A 26,027-nucleotide genomic window follows, 5' to 3' on the forward strand; every position below is an offset into this window, starting at 1 on the left:
CTTGTGTCTGGGGAGCCCTGGCAGAGAATGGAGGAAAGGGAAGATTCTAAAGTTCTCTACCCCTAAGTTACAAGACCTCCTTTTAATTCCCATCAGGCCTCAGTATTATTCATAACATTATTTTGCCACACACCTGGAGCTTTTATAAGATATTTAGAGGGAGCCGGCTGCCTACTGGCGGGAGTAGACATAGAGTCTACCAGGAAGTCAGGGAAGGCAGTAGGAATGGCCCAAGACAGAACTTGTTGCTGAGCAGTTATGCCTTACATGCCATGCCCTTCAAATGCATCTCAGGACCAACTATGAAGCACAGACAGGCATTTGTGGGAAGCCTGGCTGAAGGCAATGGACAGCTCTGGATACAAGGTGAATGACCTGGCCTTGAGAACAACTGGGAACCAACCAGGAGCTGAGAAACACAGCTACTCTTCCTGGCCGCCTCCTTTCTATAACTGACTTCATCGCCCTCCCAGTCACCCACGTGAGAAAACTCAGCCTTCTCTGATCCTGCCAAGTTCTTCACATCCTCACTATTTAGACCCCAAGTAATAGTGATGACAATATCAATGGATGTGACCATTTATCAAGAATCCCCCATGCCAGCACTGGATGGGGCACTTCCCACGTCATCTCATCTATTCTCAGCACATCCATTTTAACAAAGAGGAACAGGGCCCGGTCTCATTCATCCTCTTGAATCAAATTTTGCCCCTACTCTTTTAAAGTACATATGAATCTCTTTGAGACGCAGAATTTACCTGTGTACCATGATTCTCCTTGTTCTGAAAATGTGTATCTGATCCACCTGTTACATTTACTTCTCCCACCTGCTCTGCCTTTTCACCGACTTTATTCATCTTGTTAATGTATGTTATTGCTCTTTCAATGTTCAACTGTGAAGACAAGAGCCTTTCTCCCCTGTGAATCCCAAAGCCAGTCCCAAAAAGGTATGGGTTATAATCAGATATTAGAGGGAATTCATAAAACTGATTTGCAAGGACTGAAGCATGATTGTTATGTAATTTCAAGCTTATAGTTGCTCCCCTTTGTTTTTTTTCCAAATTCTTTAATAAACAGCCCAAGTTAAAAACATATATACATGTGTGCATGTGAGTGTACGCGTGTGTATGTTTGTACATTTAATTGAGTCTGTAAGCATAAGTATCATAGGAAGGCATTTTGGGAATGGAGTGGTGTGGACCTTCAGCTTCAACAGACCCAGGTCAGCTCCTGGCCCTCCACACACCACCTGCATGTTGCTTATTGTCTCTGAACCTCAATTGTCTCATTTTAAAGTGGGTATAATACTCTATAATACTCTATCTGTGAAGCTCATCATGACCGTTAAATGAGATTAAGACACACAGTTTGCCCAGCACATGCCAAGTACAGGATAAAGGTTATAGGCCCTGGCCGGTTGGCTCAGCGGTAGAGCGTCGGCCAGGCTTGCGGGGGACCCAGGTTCAATTCCTGGCCAGGGCACATAGGAGAAGCGCCCATTTGCTTCTCCACCTCCCCCCTCCTTCCTCTCTGTCTCTCTCTTCCCCTCCTGCAGCCAAGGCTCCATTGGAGCAAAGATGGCCCAGGCGCTGGGATGGCTCCTTGGCCTCTGCCCCAGGCGCTAGAGTGGCTCTGGTCGCGGCAAAGCGATGCCCCGGAGGGGCAGAGCATCGCCCCCTGGTGAGCAGAACGTTGCCCCTGGTGGGCATGCCGGGTGGATCCCGGTGGGCGCATGCGGGAGTCTGTCTGACTGTCTCTCCCCATTTCCAGCTTCAGAAAATAAAAAAATAAATAAAATAAAATAAAATAAAAAATAAAAAATAAAAAAAGGTTATCTCCCCACTTCTTCCCAGGGTCATGCTGCCATCAGAATCAGCTCTAACCCCAAACACCCCCTGCTTTCTCCCATACCACATTCTTGTTGCTGTCTTAACTTATTTAAAAATCTATTATTATTTCTCTTTCATTTCGTTGATGTCATGCAGGCAGGAACCAAAGCACATAGTTAATATACCTTCCCTGAATTTATTTGATTTGAACATTCCTAAAACCCTGACTCAAAAACCGTATGTGCAGTTCTTGAGTCTTGACAATTCCCTAAGGAAACTTTTACACTGGAAGACACGTAACATTTAAAATTAAAACCCAACAGAGTAAAACACTGTTGAAGAGTTTCCTCGATAAAATAGAAAGAGCCAAGCACTCAGAGCCAAAGACCTTGCTCCAAATCCCAGCCCCATCATTTATTTCCTGGGCCACCAGAGGTAAGTTAACCTCCCTTGGCATCGGTTTCATCACTGATGAAAACAGAGCTGCTGACATGAACTCGACAGCATTGCAGCAGAGACCAAAAGAGAGCCTGACAAAAGAGGTGACATACAGGGCAGAGGCCGGGCTCACAGCAGAGGCCAAGCAGCATTTGTTGAATGAATGGAGTATGAGTGTTCTTCGGTGTTAAAATCTCTCAAATTCAGTGCAGAAAGATTTATCAAGATGTCAAAAGAAAGACCATTCTATCTACTAAAACAAGTCCTGGGCCCAACATCCTTGGCACCATTCCTCTCCTGTGTTTGGCCTTACAGGATTACAAGAGATTCCATCTGCGTGAAGTGGGCTTGGAAAATGTGAGGTCATAGAACAAAACTCTTCCAGTCACTAATGCCTAAAAAAGGCCCATGCTATGGAACGGATTGAAGTGTCATTCAGTTCAAACTGACCAGAGGACACAGGGCTGGTCTAGAAGGGAGGCACGGTTGGAGCTGAAGCTGAAGGCCCTGGTGGCCCCGCATCACTGAGGAGCTGCTCGCTCAGGTGGCCCTGGGCTGCAGGGGAGGAGAGGGGATGGTGCGGCCCAGACTGCCCTTGACTCCGACTCGGAGCTCTCGGCTGAGGTTAAGTGGACGTGAAAGGAGAGGAATAGCCTGCACAATCCTTTGCCAGCTTCTTCTGGGACCTCTCTGTCATGCAGATGTTCCCCAGGTTCGTCAGAGAAAAAGGATGTCAGAAGAAAATTTTCTGCCACTAAACATACAAATGTACCTTCCTCTGGCTCTAATGGAAGAGACACCCTGTTCTCTCAGATCCACCCTCCTCCTTGGCTCTGGGTCCCCTCCCCTCCCCTTGCTCAGAGGAGCTGATTCCCTCTTTAGTTCCTGTATCTTCACCCAATTCTTCTCCAATTCCTTCTTCCCGCTAATATTTTAAAGTGCATAAGCCTCTCTTGTTAATAATAACAATAGTGATATCAATAACAATGAGAGAAATAACAAAAAATATCTTTTCTAGACCTTCCATTTCCTCTTTCTTGAAAGTGTCGTTCTAGGTTCTCACTGTCTCAACCTGCTTCTCTCTCCAGCTTTCTGCCCCTGCTCTGCTGAAACTGCCCTTTCCTCTACCAGCCACAACGTCTTGGCTAGGCAACGATATCTGTCACTCTGTCCTTGCCTTTCCGCCCTGTGTTCTTCTGGTTGTCTTCTCACCTCCCAGTGCCCTCACTCTTGGTCTTATTTGCCAGTTGCTTTTTTCTTTTCTGACATATCCCCCACCTCCACCTGAATCTGTCCAGGGTCATTTTCCATATTCTTCTAAGTCTACTTTCCCCCGGAAGATCACACATACTGCATGGCTTCCACGCATGTCTGTGTTCAACCCACGTTTTTCTACTGAGCTCCAGACCAGGATACTCAGCTACCTCCGGGCCACACCTTCACTGGCACCCCACAAACACCTCAAAATCAGCAGGCCCAGACCGAAAGGGTGTCTGGCCAGCTGCTGCCTTATATAAAATACACATAATGTGAGATTCACTTGACATTCATCTGACATCAAAGGAGAATGTTTATTACAAAGAAACTGTCTATGAAAAAAAATCTCTAATGGGAAAACAACTTTGTCTTAATACATCCACCTGCAAGCATTCCTAGGTGACAGCGAGAGTCAACAGAGACTCTGGGACCACAGTGCCAGAAGCGCCCCAGGCGCCGCCAGCTTTGTGCTTAGGGGCCCGGGACTCAGGTGCCCTGAAATGGCCTATGGAAGGCCTGCACACAGCAAAGTAAGGCCCTGGAAGAGGTGACCTGGGGAATGAGATGAACCTCCCTGAAGACCCCACATGTCCTAGGCTACAGGGCCACAGGAAGTTAGTGCCTGCACATGGCGCTTCCATACATGTGCTTAATTCTGACTGCAATCTTCTCCGAATCACATTCCTGAAATACGCCCACCTGGGAAGTGCACCACTCAGGGAAGGGTGACTAAAGCTGACCTCAAGGACCACCATCAGGTGAGCAGCCAGCAACACTACATTAGCATTTTGTTCTAATAGCAACCTTTTTTTCTTCCTCCTTACTCTGCCCATCCTCATTCCGCATAAAATCCTCTGGAACAAGCATAAAAACTGGTGGAACAATCACATACTTAGTCCAAGGAGTTCTAAAACCACCCCGGGAATGGGTGAGTTGCTGAGCAGCGGGCGAGACTGCATCAGTTCCGGGGCTGGAAAGGGGTCTAAGGGCTAAGGCATTTCGGGACTCTCACACCTCACTGCTGGGCATGCACAATGGCACAGCAATATGGGAAAGCAGCTTGGCAGTTTCCAATAACATTAAACATACACTCACCAAATGACCAGCAATCTCCCTAATGCAAACATTTGTCCACATAAAAAAAACATATATGCATGTTTATGGTAGCTTCATTCTCAATGTTCCCAAACTAGAAACAACCCAGATTTCCATCAATTAGTGAAGGAATAAACAAATTGTGATACAGCCATATAACCAAATGCTACTCAGTAATAAAGGAATGAACTGCATCAGCACAGATGAATGTCAAAAGCTTCATGCTAAGTGAAAAAATCCAGATATAAATACATTATATGATTCCATTTATATGACATTCAGAGACAAGTAACAATTACATGCACAAAAACTAGATCATTGGCTTTCAGGGACTTGGGGACAGGAGGCAAGTCAATTACAATGGAGCACAGGGAAGTTTTAAAGTGAGACATTCTCTGTCTGGATTGTGGTGGTTTGCATGAGAGCACACAATTATCAAAACTCAACAAGCTGTTCACTAAAAAGGGTAAATTTTACTGCATGAAATTAAACCTCAATAAAAAACACTTAAAAAAGTAGTCTAAACATACAGGACTATGGAGAAAACTCTGATAATAAGAGCTATACAAAAAGACTAAAGAACAAAGGGTCCTGGTGGGAGGGTTCTGGGAAAATTAATGGAATTAAAAATGTGAGTGGCCTGACCGGGTGGTGGCGCAGTGGATAGAGCGTCAGACTGGGATGCAGAAGACCCAGGTTCGAGACCCCAAGGTCGCCAGCTTGAGCATGGGCTCATCTGGTTTGAGCAAAGCTCACCAGCTTGGACCCAAGGTCGCTGGCTTGAGCAAGGGGTCACTCGGTCTGCTGAAAGCCCGCGGTCAAGGCACTTATAAGAAAGCAATCAATGAACAACTAAGGTGTCACAACGAATGAAAAACTAATGATTGATGCTTCTCATCTCTCCGTTCCTGTCTGTTCCTGTCTATTCCTCTCTCTGACTCTCTCTGTCTCTGTAGGGGAAAAAAAAATTTTTTTTAATTAAAAAAATAAAAAATAAAAATGTCATAGTGATAAAAATATTATAGAAAGCTTGAAAAGATTCGACAACTTAATGAAGGCAAATGATAGAAAAACAGCAATTATAATCTCTAAGAATAACAAAAATTCCCATTTGTATAAATTAAAATGTTATATATGTATTTAAATAGTATATATTTAATATGTTCAAATATTTTAATAGTTGTACCCCTTGAATATTATATATGGATATACATTCCAATATTAGGCAGGTGATGGTTGAAAGGACAGAGGACCTGTGGGTCCCTGACAGAGGCACAGTCCCTGTGAGTGGCCCAGGAAATGCAGTCCTGGCACACTGCTTAGCGTGGCACTGAGCAATATTTACACAGCCGTAACGGTAATCAACGCTGTGTGTTGGTTTCTGACTTTTAGAGTCAGCCTAAGGGAAACTGCGAGGGGCTTGGTTGTAGCTGCAGAATGTCAAATGTTAATCTAACCTGACAACGAAACCGTACAGCTGACAGAGGTATCAGGTGCGGAGGGTAAGAAAAGCTCAGGAAGTGAGAGTCGAGATACACTATAGAGAGCTGAGGAACCTAGAAACTGAGGTCGCAGTGCAGCAGATAAAGTTCCAAAAGTCACCGGTAGAAGGAAAAACAGTTCACAGAGTTTGACTCTGGGGAGGGGACTGGGTAAGGGATCAAGCCTATTTTCATGAGCTCATCTGTACTATTTGATTGTCATGTACAGATAACTCTGAACAAATTTTAATAGATGACATATTATACAATATTATTAACTGTAATCCTTCTAAAATTAAATCTTAACAGTTGAGTACTCAGAAAAACACAAATTTCTATCAAGTCACAACCAGCTTATAACCTGTCAGTGTCAACATTTATAAATAACAGTTTTTACATGACCACTGATGTTTCTGTACCTTTTGAGGCAGAGATCATGTGAAAACCATGAGCAGCTGGACCTTTGGGAAACATGCCTGTCCAATAGAGATGTGAGGTTTTAATCAAGTGAAGCGCACGGAGGCAGCAGCCGGGGTGGGGGGTGGGGGGGTGGTGGTGGTGTAAGACAGCTTCCTAGAGGGCTCACGGGGAGCTACTAAACCCTCAGTGTATCCAAAGCAGCTGTACTGAAAACTGGAAGAAAAAGAAAAGGGAAGGAGGAAAAGGCAAAGGGGGAAAGGAGACAAGAGAAGAGAGGAAGGATGGAAGAAGGAAAGAAAGGAAGGGAGACATGGGAAGAGTAAAGGCAGGGCCAACCAAGTGCCAGCCCTGTGCTGGAGCAGTTCCAGGACAGTCAGATGAGCCCTGAGCCACTCAGTGTCCATCCCGTGGGCTGACAGATACAATTCAAGTCGGCAAAGGACACCTGCACTTTTATGCTTTGTTTCCCAAGGTTAAAAGTCCTAAAAGACATTTCCCAGGTTCAAGCCTTTTGAGTAGCTATAAGCAGGCACAGGTGACTTTAGCTCTTTCTTTGAGGAGGAGGAGGAGGAGACAGAGGAGGTGGAGGGGACGGAGGAGGTGGAGGGGAGGAGGGGGAGGAGGGGGAGGGGGAGGAGAGAGAGAAGGAGGGAGAGGCTGGAGAGGAGGCAGGGGAGGCAGAGGGGGAGGGGAGGAGGAGGGGGAGGTAGTGGAGGAGGAGGGGGAGGGGGAAGGAGAGGGGGAGCAGGAAGAGGAAGGGAAAGGGTAAGAAGAAAAAATAAAGGACGAGAAAGAAAAAAGGAAGGGACAACAGTAATTGATAGTTTATAAACACGCCTACATTCATTTCTTCACCCGAGCTATTATGTTTCAGGAAATACAATAAGGGACCAAACAAACATGCTGGTGCTTTCATGGAGCTTATGTTCTGCAGGAGAAGAGAGAAATGAGAAATTTATAGTAAGTCAGATGATAAATCCTATAAAAAATATTACCAGGAAAAAGGAATGGACTATTTGGAGGGGATGAGTCAGGAGGCCTGGCTGATACGCTAGCCCTGGAGTGGAGACACTAATGAGATGAGGCAGCAAGCTCTGCCAATATCAGGAGAGGAGTTCCAGGCGGAAGGAAGTACCCATGCAGAGACCCTGAGCTGGGCTCCCAGGGAAACTGAGAACACCAGCTGGCCCATGCAGTGAGCACTGACTGAGCCTGGGGGCCAGCGGGAGGCGAGGCGCTGGGAAGAAAGGCGGTGGGGAGGCCAGGTCGGGACTGGCTCTCCTCGGAGAAGGATGGGAAGGGACGTAGACTGCCCTGGTAACATGAGGAGCAGGTGCTGGGCAGACCTGGAGCCGTGAAGGGCTCCTCTACTGTACCGTTAGTGGGTCTGGACTAGCATCTCATACATGGGTATTATCATTTTCTCATGTGAGAGCAATTCACTTTAATAATGTGAAATAAACATCTGTGAGGGGCTGTGTGTGAGGGGAAAGGAAGGAGGTAGGGCCCAGGGGACAGGAACATGAGGGCCTCCATAGGGCCCCAACACCTAGACAAACCACAGAGGGGAGAGAGTCCCTGGGGACAAATGACACCTTCTGTGGAGTAAGGGTGTGTGATGTAGGAGAGATCGTGAATGAAAATCTTTCTCAGCTTTCTGTCATACTTTCTATAGGAAAGTACCCTGGTCACAGCCACTCCTGTTTCATCAAGTCCCCAAACTACTTGTCTGCTCAGAAAACATGTTGATTTGGGATCATGAAGATGATGCAAATTTCCCAAAACATTCCCTTTGCAGCCCTAGTACTGTGCAGCTCGACACAATTAGAACCAGCTGTCAGTGCAGGGCAGCAGCCAAGCGCACCCCCGCGAGCATATCCCATCATGTGATGGAAACAGGGCCCAGGAACAGCACAGCGAGCAGCCATGGGCCGGCCCCCACCCCGATTCCCAAGCCTGATACAAGCTCCACAGGGCCACTGCTTCCTATTCCACTCGTACACTGGGGACAAGGCTCAATTCCCTTTCTCCATATTATTGGGAAATGTTTTTTCCAAATAACATCATTCAAATGTTCTCTTAAAAAAACACACTGTTTTGTTTTTTAAATTAGGGACCTAGTACATGTTCATCACAGAAAACTTGGATACTACAGAAAACCCATAGGAGAAAATTTAAATCACCATTGACCTAATACCCAGAGAAAACCAGAATTTACATTTGGTCAATAACAATGGCAATAATAACAAGAGCTAACATTGACTGAGTACTTACTAAGTGCCAGGCACAAGGTCAAGAGTTCTGCATACATTTATCCATTGCTCACTCAATTTTTACAACCCCATCTGATAGGTACAATTGCTGCCCCGTATTACAGATGAAGAAACAAACGCTTAGTTGAAAAAGTTACACAGTTTGCTCAAATCCTCAGACGCGGTCAGTATGAAAGCCAGGGTGCACACGGAGGGAGGCCTGGGCCTTAGCCCCAGAGCACTTCTGTCTCCAGGGCAGTGGCCACTCCCCACTACCAGGTGCAAGGGCATGCACAATGTGCACACATACTTAACTCTCTCAAAACTTAAGTTCATACTGTAGCTATGGTTTTCTAATCTGCTTTTGTCTTTACTAGGTTACTAACACCTTCTCACATGGGCCCATGCCTCCTTTTGTAGAATCCCTGTGATACACACACAAAGTCTAGTGCAATTCATCCTATTTGTCTCTTTTGTTTTCCTCTGACTTCCAGGAGAAAATTTCAGCTTTTTAATTCCACTTTGATTTTCTGCAATCTCTAATCTGCAGCTCACTGTTTCCACTGTAACTGAAATTTGGTAATCACATTTTACAGCACAATTCAATCCTTAATCTTGATCTTCACATACTGCAGGGTCATCCTGAATACTGCTGGGTACACAAAATGCAATTTCTGGAAGTACCTGCACCATAGAAAGATGCAGGAAACCAACTTCACCTTCATACCACTTTCTACTTTTTGGTTAAATAAACTTTCCTTCGTCTGGTGAGTACGCTAAACACCACATCGGAAACTGGAAACATTAACTCAAAGGTTCCAGGACCCTATGATTTTACCTGTGAGTCCTCTCAGACTTATAAAGAACACCTAATTCTTATACTAAATAATTTATTCCAGAGCACAAAAAATGATGAAAAGAAGTCCCAACCATTCACACCTAACAAATATAGATCAAGGGGGAAAGAATCATCCTACATGGATGAGTCCTTTAGTACAACTGCGTCAAGGGTTAGCTCTTTGTTCAACTCTATGCAATTGCTGTGCTCATTCACAGCTACTGATCCCTCTCCAATAAACGTCCTACACACACACACACACACACACACACACACACACACACACACACCCATCCCGCATGACCTAGCAGGTCTGTCAAAGAAATATAGGAATAAGCTAATGTTATGAAAATTTTAACAATAGCACATCAATAAATCAAAGAAGAGAAAGCCATACGATCCTCTCAGATACTTAAAGGTAATTAGCAAAATGCAATATTCAGTTAGATTTTTAAAAGAAAAAGAGAACTTAGAAGTTTATAACATCTATCTCAAACCAACAGCCGTCATTACACAACAAAGAGAAACACCACAGGAAACTGAATTAAAATTAGGGACAACAGGTCCCTTTCTCAACTCGGTTCCTTATCTGAGCCACTGAACACAGAAAATGAGGTGACTTTCTTAATTCTTCTGAGAATGACACATTTGTTACACACAACGGACCTTCGGCCACTAGGTTTCATTCTCTCCCGGATCCCTGGTTGAGAAAGACCTAGAAGCTATTATAATCCAGAGTTGGCCTAGAAATGACAACCTAGAAATTGATGCAGGACACTTACTTTAAATTTTCTAAAAGCCAGACTGAAAAAATGGGGAAAAAAATAAAATTAATTAAAAAATTTAACTCAATATGCCCAAAATACTATGTTTTCAACCTGTAATCCATATAAAATGTAATAAGTTATTGATGAAATAGTTTACATTCATTTTATACAAGTCATTGAAATCTGGTCTGTTTTTTACACTTAAATAACGTTTCAACCACCCCAGATGGACAGAGAATCGCCCGGTTGGGGGCTTGCCAGGTGGATTCTGGTCAGGGTGCATGCGGGAGTCTGTCTATCTGCCTCCCCACTTCTCACTTAAGAAAAATTTTTTAAAAAGAAAAGAATGCCTCTATTTTGAATAGCCACATTTTAAATGCCCATTGCCACATGCAGTCACCATATTGGAAAACACAGCTCTAATCAATGTACAAGACATGACTTTATAAAATATAAGACCTACTTATTGAAAAGGAGGGGTCAGGCAGAACTGAAGACCAGTCAAGAAGCCCCATCAGCAGGGCCAGGATGAGGTGGCAGACCGTTCAGAACCAAGGAGGACAGTCAGCCCAAGACATGCAAGAAGACTGAACAGGTGAGGAGCCCCCATGGGACTGACCTCAGCTCTTTACTACTTAAGGTCTGTGCCTTCCTCCACTTCCTCACCCCCTCCAAGGGTAATAGAGCTGGTCACTGATGGGGGAGGTAGATCCAGTCACAGCTGCTGCAGGGGTCCCCAAACTTTTTACACAGGGGGCCAGTTCACTGTCCCTCAGACCGTTGGAGGGCCGCCACATACAGTGCTCCTCTCACTGACCACCAATGAAAGAGGTGCCTCTTTCAGAAGTGTGGTGGGGGCCAGATAAATGGCCTCAGGGGGCCGCATGCGCCCCCCCCCCTGGCCCATAATTTGGGAACGCCTGTGCTAGAGGGACTCGGGGTACAGATGGAATGAAAAGATTTTTAAAAGCTCAAGGAAGATACATGCAACCCCATGGGCAATGTCATGGCTCTGTGTGGCATCCTAGGTCATAAGTCTTGGGTTCTAACTCATCTGTGCCCTAACCACCCTTTTGAAACTTTGGATCAGTCCTTCCCATTTTGAGAGCTCAGTTTCCTGTCTGTAAAATACAGTGGCCCTGGATGGTCTTTAAGATCACTTCAGTTCTCCCATTCTTTGAGTGGAAGAGAAGTCACATGTCTGGCTTTATATAAAAATGCTATTAAGCCCTGGCCTATTAGCTCAGTTGGTTAAAGCATCGTCCCCAAACGACAAGATTTTGGGTTTGATCCGGTCAGGGCACACATAGGAAGCAACCAATGAATGCACAATTGAATGGAACAACAAATGAATGCTTCCCTTCCCCCTCCCCTCTCTCTCCCTTCTTCTCTTTCTAAAAATCAATCAATTTAAAAACAACAACAACAACAACAAGCCCTGGCCAGATAGCTCGGTTGGTTGGAGCACTGTCCCAAAGCACAGAGGTTGTGGGTTCTATCCCCAGTCAGGGCACATAAAGGAACAGCTTGGTGTTTCTGTCTCTATCTCTTTCTCCCTGCCTCTCTTAAAAAAATAAAAGTTAAAAAAATACTATTAAGTAAATCCCTGGCAACTGTGATTACAGTGGTCTTCTCCAAGTGTTTTGAGGGGTATGGAAAGGTTGAGTCTGAGAGACATAGGCAAGAAGGAGCAGGAGGCTTCAGGGTGCTGTGCTGTTCCACAGGGATGGAGTAGATAGGACATCTGGTGAGGCAAGAGGCAGACAGGGTGTGATAAACACAAAAACACAATGACCGTTGGCCACTGAAAACCCAAGCTCCAGTGAGAGAGAAGGGGAGGGAGCAGAAGAAAGGGGAAAGGGAGAAGGGAGGGGAGGGAGGGAGGGAGGGAAAGAAAAAGAGAGAAGAGCAAAGTGTTCAACAGCAGGATTGATTTCCAGGTGGGCCCAGACTATCTTCTGAGGCGGAGATGCGGTAGAGATGCTTCCAGATGGAGTGGGGCAGGTGAGAAGGGATGTGACGCCCTGCTGTGGACAGCAAGCTGTCCAGGGCAGGAGAGGAACATGGGAGAGAGAAACGAATGAGTAGCACATGTGACAATCAATGTTCCCAACAAAAGGCAAGACAGGAGCAAACACAAAAGGCTGGTCAGACACCAGACTCAGCATTAGTCACCTGGGACCCATCTAGAGAGGCTGAGACCCAAACTATGTGGCCCCAAATCTCCCCAGACAAGAAGAGCACACAATAGGAACACACTGAGATAACTAACCACCTGCCCCATGCTCCTTCTCACTTTGAGAGGTGAGCAGGGTCCTTCCAGATGAGCTCAGTCCTGCATCCAGGCTATAATAATAATAATAATAATAATAAAAAATAATAGCAGCAGCAGCAGCAAATAGCACACTTACTATGCCAGGCACTAGGCATAGTACTTTTCTTACTTTATGCCACTTAATCTTTTAAGAATAGCGTGTATCAGGAAAGTCTATTATTGCCCCCCAATTCACACATAAGTAAAATTATGATTCAGAGAGGATAATTAACCCAAGATCACACAGGAAATAAGTGATAAAACTGGGATTCAAATCCAGGTCTCCATGACTCACAACCCAGCTTTAACCATGGTGCTCTCAGCCTGGTCAAACATATTACCACAATTTCCCACCAACATTTTGAATAATATTGACTGAGTAGCTACACAGTAGATGGCACTACAGGGGTTACAAAATGAACAGAAAGACAGGGAAGGATCAAAACTACGAGTTAGTGCATGTTCCCTACACTCCAGGTACTGCATAATGTGCTCATATCTGCTTTATTTTACCTAAGTCGCAAAGCCAGACCATGAAGTAGATAGATTTCACTATTCCACTTTACAGATGAGAGAATTTATGCAAGTTCATCTAGGTCAGGGGTCAGGAAACTTTTTGTCTGAGAGAGCCATGAACGCCACATATATTAAAAATGTAATTCCTTGAGAGCCATACAACGACTCGTGTACGTTATGCATTATCCAATAAAAATTTGGTGTTGTCCCGGAGGACAGCTGTGATTGGCTCCAGCCACCCGCAACCATGAACATGAGCGGTAGGAAATGAATGGATTGTAATACATGAGAATGTTTTATATTTTTAACATTATTATTATTATTTTTATTAAAGCTTTGTCTCCAAGCCAGATGCAGCCATCAAAAGAGCCACATCTGGCTCATGAGCTATAGGTTCCTGACCCCTGATCTAAGTAGTAAGTAGCAGATACCAGAGCCTGAGCTTTTAATACAAAAGGTCCCAGAGGGCGACTGGGGTACTAAGTGTGGTGAGCAGACAAGGGCCAGGATGTGGAGACTTCACTCAGAAAAGGCTAAAGGCGTGATGGGGGTGGAGGTAGTGCTTGTAGAAACTGAGCCTGGAGGTTGCCCAAAGTCTCAAGGCTGTTCCCACCCTGAGGACATCCCCGGACCCACCAAGCAGGCAGGCCTGACTGCAGTATGGAGCAAAGCAGAGCTGCAGGAAGGAGCCATAGGGGAAGTCTTTATTCATCAAATTAATAGGTCCACTCAATGTAACACCCTGAAAGAGTCTCCCCCCTACCCCCAGGAACTTGGTTTTCAATCACAAGCAGCTGAAGCCCCTGGAAAGAGCAAGATTTCTGGGGAAACATGGCAGACTTTTGACAAATTCCAGCCTGGCTGCACAGCAGGACATAGTACAGGAGGGCTGGCTGTTTTGACATTCAAACTGCCTGAAGGTGACCACAGACAGCCGGTGCACAGCAGACCTGGAGGAACGGCTCTTTCTGAGAAGCTGTTTCCTCTCCTGAAAGGCTAAAAGGAAAAACCAACTTTCCAAATGTTTGATCTATATAGGGATACTTATTTAAATTAAAAGTGTGAGGAAATCCTTCAGACACTGGAGCCACTAGCCTTTGATGGTGTAAAACCACCTTTTATAAGACAGGGAGTGAGACCATGGCCTCAAGCCCAACCTCAGGCCCAGCCAGCTCCTCAACCCTGTCTCCAGCCCCATCTAATCAGCAGTACCCAGGCCGCCTCTGCAGAGTGCCAGGCACTGTGCAGGGCGTGGGGGATAGAGCAGCGAACAGGGCATTTGCCTCCCAGCGGAGAAGACACATGTTCATTATGAGCATGTTCCTAGATGCCTCCGAACAAGTTCTGAGTGCAAGAACAGAGTGTAACAGGGGACTGGCTTAGGTAAGGAGCAGGGGGCTAGTGGTGAGCCAAATAGCACAGAGAGGAGTGGCACAGAGGGCAAGCATGCCAAGCAGAGAACAGCTAGGGCACAGGCCTGCCTGAAGGCAGGCCCACGGACCTGCGAGGAAGCAGAGGAGTGAGTGTGGAGGGCCAGGAGAGGGGCTGGGCAGGAAGGGACATGCCGGCCTCACGAGGCCTGCACATCCATTCTAACGACTTGGAACTGATCCTCCGGGCACTGGGGAAGCCAGTGGAAATTCCAAAGAAGCTTGGTGATACAGACAGAGATTTGGAAACTGCATGGTGGGTGACAGAGTAGGATAAGGCAGAAGTGGCTGTAGATGCCTGAGCTGGGAGGTGGCGCTGGGGGACACAGAGAAGTGGAAGGGGAGACAGGCTTCAGGGACTGCGTAGGAGTAGAGAATGCAGGAGAGAGAGAAGCTGCTGATGACAGACCACGTTTCCAGCCTGACTGGGTGGGCAGACATGCCACTCCAGGGGTGAGAGACCACAACAGGGTTCTGGGAAAAGAATCAGAGGTTTGGCTTGGGGTGTGCTGCGGCTGTGGGGCCTGCAGGATTCGGCTGCTGCTTCTTCAGCTTCTTGAAGGAAGCACAGCTCTGCCAGTGCCCATAGTACCAAGGCCCAGGAGTTGTGAGCAGGACATTCTAGGCCTCCACAATGGGACCACTCTAGTCTCTAGTCTAATTTTCCATAATACCCTTCACATCTCCTTTGCTCCAGTCAAACTAATCGACTCGCTGGCCTGTGTACAAGGCCACTTTCTTCCCAACTGCCTTACCTGTATTCAAGCTGTTCCCTCTACCTGGAATGACCTTTCTTGTGTCCAAATCATACCACTTGTTCCAGGCCACAAGCAAACAGGACTACCCCCCCCCCCCCCCCCCCCCCCCCCGCTGCCCAGGATGCTTTGCCCGTTGACCCTGGCTAGAAGTATTGGCTTCACACCCTACACAACACTTAATCTGCCTCCTTCAGTGTGGCCCTTGTAACTATTTATATAAATTTCTTACCTTTCCCAATAGACCAGGGATTTCTCATTCATCCTTGAGCTCCTGAAGCACCAGGCAGGGAGCCTCAAACACAGTCAATATATGCAAGACAACTGAGTAATAAGTTTAAAGCCACCATCCCAAGCAGGCCCGGGAATGCCTAAGCAAGCCATATGAAGAGCATTTGGAAGAATATTTCCTTTAATAACATCAAATCTATAAATCCACTCCGAGACCTCAGACATCTGGCCCCCTTGCACATCAACTTTCCTCCAGATGCCACTCGGACTTCAAGGGCTGCCGAAACTTTGACTTCAGCACACACCCAGCTGAGACTGCTCAGCCCTCCTCTGACTACCCCACATCAGAGGGCAGTGGCTGAGCACCACCCACAGTCACCTCGCAGAATCACCTGGAGTCTGAAATGGCCCAATGGGGAAATGCAGGCAGGGTTGGCCACAGTCTGAGCCCTGGGTGCTCCAGGACCAAGAGGAGGGGAGGCTGGCTAAGGAGCGGGGCTGTGCCCTGCAAAGTGGGATCCCACCGCACAGGGAGGTGTCTGGGCACAACACTTTGAGAGACTTGCCTTCTCCAAACAGTTTATCCACAATGCAGAGGTGGGGGGATCACAACCCTTTTCATGAGGAGGTTTATCTGAGGACCTCGTGTTTCCCACTGAAGGAAAAGCTGATCTACATCTAGAGACTCAAACTTTCAAGACCCACACTCATTTAAACTCAGTTCCCAAAAGAGTCAGGGCTTCAGAGCCCTCCACACCCTGGCTGGGCCCTTGCCTGTCCAGCAGTCTAGTCTGAAGGCAAACAACACGGGCTATTTGTAATGACAAGCAAACACTAATGAATTTCGGAGCACGTCTGGTGCTTGCATTTGTGGATCATAAAACCATCTAGCTTCTTCTCCCCATGCTGACATGCCAATGAGGCAACCAAAGTATTTATAGGCAGGAAGGGGCTGCCAGGACCACTCTGTGGGTGGGGGGGGGGGCTGCCTGTTAATCTTCCCATTACATACAAACCCATTTTTATGCTCTGACATTCAGACTAAATCTTGGCATGAAAAAACCTATTAAACAGTATTTATTTTTTAAACATTTTGGGGTGGAAGAGTCAACCTAACTGTCTCACTTGTATACAGGTACAAACTTAGTCAAAATGGCTTTTTAAATATAAACCAGATATAAATAAAGGATTCTAAGTGCAGTTAGATTTTTTTCCAGTTAATTACTTGTCTCATATATCCAACTGAATTCTAAGTGTCCAGAGGAAGGGAAGGGTGCTTCTCCACACATCTCCAGCCACCAGGCAGATCTCCTCACGGCCTTGTGGCCAGGGGAGGAAAACTTGGTGGCTCTGAGACACCTCCCACCCCAGAGATCTGCAAGAACCAGCCAGCCCCTGGCCGTTTGGGGCCCCCAGAGGCCGCCTTTCATCCCTCACAAAGTCACACAGTCGGACTATGAAGAGTTACTAAAACACAGAATGAGCTCCTGCATAAGGGGGATCTTTCTTAACCCTAAGTAAGTATGTACAGCTCACTGTCCACTGTCCATCTGACCTAAGCAACGTGCACATAAAGACTGTCTCCACATGGACAGTCGAGGGCACAGATTTCCAGGCAGCATCCCGCACTCGGCCAAGCCCTTCCGGGCCCCTCAGCCCCTCCACGGGCTCTGCTCAGAGGCCTGCACACTGTGCACAAGAAAGGCACTAACTGGAGCAGACGGGGTCTCAGAGCCCGAGGTCTCCAAGAGGCAAGTGGCATATCAGGACAAGGGGGCCCTCAAGGATACAGGCTCCCTATCACCTGCACTTTGGGAGTGTCTGCCCAGCTTCTGGCCGTGTCTCACCTCTCTGGAAACGACACTTTGCCCTGAGCGCATCACAGGGGAGGTCACCTTGAACAACATGAACCTGACTCCCACTGGGCCATTAATGATCCCCTGTGTGCAAATGTGGAATGCAGACCAGGGAGAGAGAAAAGAGCCAGACTTTGGGGCTCCAGGGCCAGGGCAGCCATCTTGTGGCCACCTTGCCACCCAGGGAGTCAGAGGAAGCGGAGTAGAACCTGGGGAGAAGGAGGAAGGTCAAAGGAGAGGGGTGAAAGACTGGTTTCTGGGCAGACTGCCCAGCCCGGATCCTAGCCTCTCTCCACTTCTAGATTCCAGGAGACACTCCTTGAGACTTATAGCAAATTTCCCTTTTGGTTGGCAAATTCTCCCTTTGCCAAGCTAGCTTGAGCTGTTTCTCTTACTGGAAACTGAAAACATTGCGATTCCTCTGCTTTCCCAGTGTTCTGTTCTCAGAGTACGTCAGCCTGGGGTGACCAGTGAAGGAAAGGATGAGGAGGGAAGGGAAGGCCTGGTGGAGGCCAAGCTTGGAAAGCCCCTCTCTTGGAGAAACCAATTAAACAGGAATGCAGGGGCTTCCTTGGAAGAGTCGGGAGCCAGTAACCATAGACCAGGTACACTGCTACCAACTCTGAGAGATTCTAGAATCTGTTAACATTCCCAATGCACAACTCTGTCTCCTTGCTTCCCTCGGAGGGGTCAGCAATTTCACATAAATGAACTCAAGGCCAGGGGCTAACCCTCCAAGGAAGCAGGGAGGGCCTGTGGGGGCTAAGACAGTACACCATCTCACAGGCACACTGCGAGACATCCGCTCCGGGCCTACCGCTTTCAAAAAGGGAAAGCCAGCTTGGGCTCTGAGGCACAGAGACTCAGAGACTCAGAGAAATGCACTCACTTGCAAGAGGCCACAGGGTAGCAAGCAGCAAGGCCAAGGTTTTAACCTATGCAGATTTTGGCCACACACTGAAATCCATGCTTTCAACCCAACCCATTCATAGATTTCACCTGCCAACTCTTCTTTCCCTAGAACCTAGCGCCATGAAACATTTGGGGCCATTAATAAAAATAATAAAATTGAACCTCTCCCCCCACCACTACCACCAGAGGGGCTATTCACAACCAGTCCTCAGTGAAGGTGGTCCTTTCAGGTGGAGGATGCTCTGTTCTGTCCTGTGGTACCTTTGTGGATTTGAGAGGCATGTCAGGCTGTGGGCACCGGGGGAGGGGAACTGTCCTGCACAGTGAGTGAAGGGAGATGGATGGTCCTGAGAGGGGAACAGAGAGCTGGCAAAGCTAGACGAGGCTGGCATCAGCTAAGGAGCCCACACTGACGGAATGACTGATGGGTATAGTAGAAATAGAGAGGCCTACTGTGCCTGTTAGAGCGATTAACGTGGCTCCCAAGGTTCCCTTCCCATGAAGTCTCTGTGGCTTCCTTGCACTCTGTATAACAGACCTTCAAGAGGAACTTGCCAAGGTGTCGCCATATCACATGGTACAGTGTAGCAATGGTTATGTGGTAGAGGGTCTGGAGAGAAAGCCCTGGCCTTCCTGAACCCAGAGGGCTGGGATTCAAAATTCAAGCCTAGTTTACACCCACCTCAGAGAGACATCTGGGTGATGAGAACAGCGACAACTGAGGGAAGGAGGGAGAGAAAGCAAAGGAACTGCAGCAGCAACCACCTCCACTGTTTCGGCCCGAGAAGTAAGTGCGGATTTAAACGCATAGTCGCAGGAACCCTCCAATCACCCTATGATGTCAATCCTACTGTCATCTCTATTTCACAGATGCAATACCAAAGCTTTTGAGATGTGAAGGAACAGCTAGTTTGTGATGGAGCAGGATCTCCAAGTCAGCTCTCTGAACTCATGCTATTAACCAACATGCCACACAATCTCCCCAAAGATAAGGTATTTAAACCCTAACTCTTCCGCTTACTTTTTGGAGGGTTCTAGGCAACCAGGATCCTACCCAAGATGCTCCTCTCCTCTCACTGTCACCTCGTAGTGGCTATTCTGGTTATCACTGACGCCACCTGTCTCAAGGCTGCCCCTTCAGGTGTTCCTCCCGCCAAAGTCCCACTAGTATACCAACTCTTTGGCCACTAATATAAGTCTCCAGCGGCAAGTCGGCGCCCAAGGTCCCTTCTGAGACCCAGTGTCCTCCTATAGTCAGGGCAGGACCAGCAGCTCCAACAAGCTGCAGTTCTGCTGCAGGGCATGCAGGAATGTCCACAGCATCCGGGGAAGAAGAATTCTATTTGCAGTCATGTTTCTGGCACTGGGAACCTCATGTGGGTGTCTCACAGGCACCTCAAATTCATCATACACAAAACCACATTCGCAAAGAACCCCAGCCCACATCCCCTGCTCTCTTCCACCACCAGCTACCCAGCTGCCTGGCCTCTCTGTGCGTGACCCAGCCATGTGGAACGTTTTGTTTTCTCCTTTGTCCTATCTGTCTTGCACTCTCTCCTAAGGTCTCTCCTACTCCCTCTGCTAGAAATACTCCTTCTCGTCCCCTTCACCTGACCAGTTCTACCTCATTCCTTAGGCCTTGGCTTATACACCAGATAAGCTGTCCCGAACCCCCAGCACTACCCACCCCACAGGGATGCTCCTACGGGCATGTGTAACCCCCACACCCCGTTCCTTATTGCAGTGCTTGTTGAACTGTCTTCACTCCCTAGACGATAAGATAGTACTTGAAATCTCATTTGTTCGCCTTTGTATAACCAGCACCTATGTACCTGGCTATAGCTGATGCTGAATTACTAATTAGTGACTGAATGAGTGGTATCCTGTAACAATTAGCAGGAATTAAAGTGATTTTAAAGTGAGTTTTCCAGATAGTGGAAGATCAATTCTTTAAGCACAGTAACTTTTTATCCAGTGAGTCAATGAAAATTTACTGAACAAATACTATGTGCCCAGTACCACGCCAAGCATCTGAGAGATGATATACTAGATGGTCCCAGCCCTTGAGATTCAGAGTTCTTTGAAATCTGACGGAAGCTATGGGCTCCCTTCCCAGTAAAATGTGTGTTAAAAATTTATGTACAATTTTGTACACAATTTATCTTAACATTAAATCTGAATGATGAAAATCTTTTTAGAGATATCTGTTTTTTTCAAGCAAAATAAAATACCAACTTCCTAAAAAGAATCAAAAGAAGCCCAAACTATGCCTATGAAAGCAAGCGTGAAGTACAGGGAGGACCCTGCTGCAGTCTCACAAAAGGCAGTGACCAAGAGCTGCCATGTGGGCCCTTGAGCCAGACCATCTGAGTCTGAATCTGAATCTGCCACTGACCATCTCTGGGCAGATCGATTAACCTCTCTGGCCTCAGTCCTGAAAATGAGGACAATAAAAATGCCTGCCTTATATGTTTGTTATGAATATTCAATGGTTCAACTGTAAAATTTTTAGACTAGTGACTGACACAAAAGCATTCAATAGCCCTGGCTGGTTGGCTCAGTGGTAGAGTGTCAGTCTGGCGTGCAGGAGTCCCGGGTTCGATTCCTGGCCAGGGCACACAGGAGAAGCACCCATCTGCTTCTCCACCCCTCCCCTTCTCCTTCCTCTCTGTCTCTCTCTTCCCCTCCCACAGCCAAGGCTCCATTGGAGCAAAGTTGGCCTGGGCACTGAGGATGGCTCTATGGCCTCTGCCTCAGGCACTAGAATGGCTCTGGTTGCAACAGAGCAATGCCCCAGATGGGCAGAGCATCGCCCCCTGGTGGGCATGCCAGGTGGATCCTGGTCAGGCGCATGCGGGAGTCTGTCTGACTGCCTCCCCGTTTCCAACTTCAGAAAAATACAAAAAAAAAAAAAGGCATCAATAAAGTAATGATTATTGAATAAAGTTGGAATTGTGAAACACTCCTTGACATTCATCCAATACACATGCTGCTCCTGGACATTTAATGCCTTGACATTCAATCAGCTTGACTCTTCTGTTTACTGACAGAGGTTAAAAGCCCCGATTCCCACCGGAAGGCAGTGACCCTCTGGCTCATTGCTCCTGACGCCCGCTCATGGGAGCCCGTGAGTGCCAGACGTCAAGGACCGGCAGCACACTCCAGGAGTTTTCTCTAAGCAATGTCAAGGTCTCCATCACTGCTGGGTTGTCCCCAAGGAAGGACTGTGACCCCATACTCCCTCTGCACGTTTGCTGAGCAGAAGCAGCCTTCTAAAGGGCAGTGCTTCTTTCTCGGTATCTCCCAACTCCTGGTGCTGAAACTCGGGAAGACTGCAGTCATTTCTTTCAGCAGTACAAAGGTGACAGCCTTGTCCAACTCAGTCTCATCCTAGGGGGCAGCATGGCCAAAACTGCCCATTTTCGGAACCATCTACAATGGTGATTGAAAGATTTACCTCATTCACATGGCCAAAAATATCTAGTAAGTCAGCCAAGTCATGGATGAATTCCTCTTCCTCTGTTTTGTGTGTTTTGCTTTACTTTAAAAAAAAAAAGTAAGACTTCAGTCTGAAGTTGAGGCAAGTACTTGAAGACTTGTCCTTCAGAGAGCCAGTGGCCCCGGGGAGCCCAAGCATCTCTATATCTGCTCTGCTTCTCAGCGAAACCTCCGGAGGAGGCAGCCACCCAGGGCCCCCACCAAAGAAACTGCAGGCTTTGGGGATCGCTGCAGTCTCTGACAGCAGTGCACGTGGTACAGGAAGTCCCAACCAAGGGCCAGGCAGGCCCTCCAATAGTTTCATCTGTACACAGATAGCTTTGATATTCCTTTCAGTCAAAATTACTTAGCAAAGGAACTGTTTGCAATTTTGAAAACTTAATTGTTTCCCAAAGGGATTTGCAATATAAGAATTCTTGAATATTGTCACCCTGCAAGTAACAGACACCAACAGGAGCTGGGTGCACAGAGACAATCAGGAGCAGTGTGTGCAATGACTTTCAAGAGAAACAGCAGAGCTGCCGGGTCTCCTCCCCTTGACCTACTTCACAATACCAGAATACGACTCAGCTACTCAAGAAATGACATCATTTGACACGGGAACTGCTTTCATCTCCTTCCTCTGCTCCAAGCCACAGCTCAGCCCCGTCAGGTCCAAGTTATGTGGCTTCACCAAGTTCTCTCCTGTCAGAGTGACTTCTTCTGCATGGCAATGCACTAAGCAATTATGAAGGGGATTTCAAAACAAGTGTTTTGTGTTGGGGTAAGTCAAAATTTCAAAAAATTTTTAGCCTTTCCACATGAAGCCTTCATCTCCTCACTAAGTTCTCTTCTACCCTATGAATTTTCGGGAGGTGGGGGCCCTTCCCCATCTCAGGTGTCATGTGATCCCCGACAAGATTCCTATCACTGGACCATAAAACCCATATAATTTTATTAACCAATGTCATCCCAATAAATTTAATTTAAAAAAAGAAGGTGCACATGAAACATGTGGTGATTTTAAGAAGCACAAAAACAAAAGTAAGACCAAAGATTATGTAAACTTCATTGCACTCTTTTCATTTGACATTTTCTGACTTGTTAGAATCAGTGTAAACACAAACAGATGCACAAAAGGATAAAGGTATGGTACACTTTCATAAATTCTTTTCAAAGGGAAAATATCAGACAACATAATACAATGACAGTGAAACTGCCACTACCCAGATGCATGTGCTGGTATCTTGTGACATACTTGACACTTTCAGAGTTGAATGATACTTTAATATAATTTGAGAAAAATAACTTTTTCCATAGAAGATAATATTCAAAATAAAGAGACTTCTGATTCTATCTATGACAAAGTAACTAGGATCAAATTAACTATAAAAATTGGATAAAGTAACAACAAAAACCTAGCTCTTTGATGATATAAGAGCAACAAGGGCAGCCAGGATCTGAGGGCTCAAGACCCCAGAAAGAAGAGAAACGCACTGATGGGAGCTCTATGTTCACTGTTGTTTCGTCTTCTGATAATACCAAGTGTTGACAAAGATGAGGAACAACTGAAACTGTCCCACACTGCGGATAGGAATGTAAATTGGTACAACCACTTTTAAACAGCTTAGCAGTATCTGTTATGCTAAATATACACATTCCTTATGACCAAGCAATTTCACTCCTGGATATTATATGCAAGAGAAATGACTGTTTATGTCCAACAAAATGTTCAAGAATGTCTGCAGCATTATTCATAATAAGTTAAACTGGTAACAACCAAAATATCCATCAGCATTGAAAAATAAAAATAAAATATGGCTTACTCATTCGATGAGTGGAATACTACACCAAAATGGTAACAGAACTACTGCTATACACAGAAACATGATAAATGCTGGCATATAATGTTGTGAAAATAGACAATTAATAACCAATGTCACCCCAGTAAATTTAATAAAAACTAAAAAATTGAAAGATAAGACAAAACGTATATGTTATATGATTCCATTTATATAAAGTTCAAAAATAGATAAAACTACTGATAGTGATAGAAGTTAGAATAGTGATTATGCTTATGGGTAGTTAATGACTTGGAGGGGATACAAGGTTATCTTCTGCAGTATTGGTAAGTTCTGTATCTTGATCCAGGGGGAGTTACATAGTTGGTTTATTTTGTAAAAATGCATTGAGTTGTACCCTTAAGATTTGTGTAATTTACTATTATATGTACTTTAAAAAATTTGTTTAAAAGATAATTGACTTTAATAGATAATTATTTATCGCAAATGCAATAAACAACGTCTTGTGGAGATTATCATATATGTAGAAGTAAAATGTATGATAACAATACTGTAAAGAATAGGAAAGAGGCAGACAGAAATAAACTGTTATAAAGTCCTTATACATGAAGTGGTCTATTATCATTTGAAAATAGCCTGTGATATGTTACAGATGTATACCATAAGCCCTAAACAAACCACTAAAAGAAATATAGCTAGTCAGCCAATAAAAGAGATAAAATAAAATCATGAAATATGCTCAATCACTTTAAAAGAAGTCAGAAGAGGAAAAGAGAAACAAGAATAGATTTAAATCCAACTAGATCCATAATCACATTAAATATAAATAGTTTAAGTACCCCAATTAGGAGGTAGAAATTGTTAGATTGGATAAAAATGCAGAAGTCAACTATATGCTGCCTGCAATAAACCTACTTTAAATATAAAGATACTAATAGGTTGAAAGTAACAGGATGAAAAAGATGTATTATGCTATCTGAGTCCATTCAGATTGCTGTACCCAAAATTCCATATATGGAGTGATTTATAAACAGTAGAAATTTATTTCTCACAGTTCTGGAGGCTGGGATGTCCAAGATCAAGATGTTTGTAGAGCCTGACCTATGGTGGTGCAGTAGAAAAAGTGTCAACCTGGAATGCCAAGGTTGCCGGTTCGAAACCCCGGGCTTGCCTGGTCAAGGCACACAGGACAAGCAATCAATGAACAACTAAAGTGAAGCAACTATGAGTTGATACTTCTTGCTCCACACATCCCCCACCCCCACCCCGCATTCCTCGCTCCGTAAAATCATTAAACAAAATCTTTAAAAAATAAAATAAAAAAGATGCTGGTAGATTTGGTGTCTGCTAAGGGCCCAATTCCTGGTTTATAGACAGTGTGTCCTCATATGGTGAAAGAAATAAGCTAGTTCTCTGGGGTTTCTTTTATAAGGTCACGAATCCCAATCATGAGGGTTCTGCCCAAAGGTCACATGTCCTAACCACCCAAAGGTCCGTGTCTTAATACCATCGCCATGGGAGTCAGAATTTCAACACAGGAATTTAGGAGGGACATAAACATTCAGACCACAGCACATGCTAACACTGATCAAAAGGAAGATGGCTATATAATCAAACAAAGTAGGTTTCATAACAAAGACTATTACCAGGGATCAGGCAGGTCATTTCAAAATGATAAAGGGTAAAGTCAATAGGAGGACATAACAATTATAAATGTTTATAAAGCCAATAATAGAATTTCAAAAAGTGCATGAAGCAAAAACTGACAGGACTTAAAGGAAAAGTCGACAAATCTATAATTATAGTGGGAGAATTTTTAATACTCTTCTCTCAATAGTTAACAGAACAAATTAGTAGAAAATCAGTTAGGATACAGATGACTTTGATAACACTGTTAACCAACCTGACCTAAACTGTATTTAGAGAACACTGTGCAAAACAACAGAATACACATTTTTTCAAGTTCACTCAGAACTTAACCAAGATTGACTATGTTTCTGTGCCATAACATAAATCTCAATAAATTTAAAATAATTCAAATTGTACAATGTTCTCTAACCACAATGTAACTAGTAATCAATAGCATAAAATACCTAGAAAATCCCCAAATATTTAGTAACTAAATAATGCATTTCTAAATAATTCATGGGTCAAAAAGAAATCAAAAGGTAAATTAGAAAGCATTTTGAACTGAATGGAAATAAAATTCCAAAATATCAAAATGTGTGTGGAAAAGCCAAAGCAAGGCTTGGAAGAAAATTTATAGCACTAGATACCTACATTGGAAATGAAGAAAGTTCTCAAATTATTGACCTCAGCTTCCACTTTAGTAAACTAGAAGAGCAAATTAAACTCAA

The 26,027-nt window shown here is 45.3% G+C and overlaps 1 protein-coding gene across 13 annotated transcripts in view; it reads right to left on the reverse strand.

The window, feature by feature from the left end:
* Positions 1 to 26,027, reverse strand: part of RALGPS1 (Ral GEF with PH domain and SH3 binding motif 1) — a 331,320-nt gene that overhangs the window by 175,111 nt on the left and 130,182 nt on the right. The window lies entirely within an intron of this gene.

The sequence above is a fragment of the Saccopteryx leptura genome, chromosome 2 (assembly GCF_036850995.1).
Source record: "Saccopteryx leptura isolate mSacLep1 chromosome 2, mSacLep1_pri_phased_curated, whole genome shotgun sequence".
Classification (NCBI taxonomy): domain Eukaryota; kingdom Metazoa; phylum Chordata; class Mammalia; order Chiroptera; family Emballonuridae; genus Saccopteryx; species Saccopteryx leptura.